Below are 1,314 nucleotides of genomic sequence, written 5' to 3' on the forward strand. Positions count from 1 at the left end.
TTTTCTTTTCACAAAAAAAAAATAGAATGCTATTCACGCTATTTCACACTTATTTAACTTAATATCCAAGTGGGAACCTATCCACATAAATACACAGATGTTCAGTTCTCCCTTACAACTTCATAATAAATGCAATTCATGCAATTCACTGTACAGATATACTATCATTTGACTAGTTCCCTATCAGGCCTCCCCCCCCCCCCGTGTGTGTGTGTGTGTGTGTGTGTGTGTGTGTGTGTGTGTGTGGTGCTGCTGCTGCTGCTGCTGCTGTTGCTTTTTGAGACAGAATCTCATATAGTCCAGTCTGGTCTCCAGTTTAGTAAGTAACTAAGGATGACCTTGAACTCTGACGCCCCTAGCTCTACCCAAAGTGCTAACTAGGTTTGCAGGTGTGTCATCTTGGCTGACTTTTTTTTCCCCTTTGGAATAGGTCTCACTATCATCAAGCTGTGAATTTGTGAACTTCCTAACTCCATTTCTGATGTGGGAGTGTCATCTATCTATCTGTTGCTTTCATTGATTAATTAATAAAGAAACTGCTTGGCCTTTGGCAGGCCAGCCCTTAGGTTGGTGGAGTAGACAGAACAGAATCCAGGGAAAAAGAAAGCCGAGTCAGGCAGTCGCCATAGCTCTCCTCTCCGAGATGGATGCAGGTTAAGAATATTCCTGGTAAGACACCACCTCATGGTGCTACACAGATTATTAGAAATGGGTTAATCAAGATATGAGAGCCAGTAAGAGGCTAGAGATAATGGGCCAAGCAGTGTTTAAAAGAATACAATTTGCGTGTTGTTATTTCCGGGGCTAAGCTAGCCATGTGGGAGCCGGGCGGCAGGAACTCAGCCTGCGGCTCCCACTACAACACATTTCCTGAGTACTGGGCTGCATGGACCACCCTGATGCTTGGCTATGGGTTAGTTTTGATGGTTTGCCATTACCAAAAGAGCTGCAGTGAGGGACTGCATACAGATGCCACTTTGCAGATGAATAATAATATTTATGGGGGTGAAATCTCCCTACTGAGATTTCTTGGAAAGAAATATGGGCATCTGGTCAGATACACCTACACATGGCACCAGTATTCCAGGACTTAGGAGGCTGAGGCAGGAGGATTCTGAGTTTGAGGGAGGCCTGAGCCTACATAGTAAGACCCTGTGTGAGACCCTGAACACCACATAAAAAGACTTCTTTTGCACCCCCTTATCTATCTGTCTGTCTGCCTATCATCTATCTATCTATCTATCTATCTATCTATCTATCTATCTATCTATCTATCTATCATCTATCTATCTATCTATCATCTATCTATCTATC

This window comes from Microtus ochrogaster, unplaced genomic scaffold, assembly GCF_000317375.1.
Source record: "Microtus ochrogaster isolate Prairie Vole_2 unplaced genomic scaffold, MicOch1.0 UNK1, whole genome shotgun sequence".
Classification (NCBI taxonomy): domain Eukaryota; kingdom Metazoa; phylum Chordata; class Mammalia; order Rodentia; family Cricetidae; genus Microtus; species Microtus ochrogaster.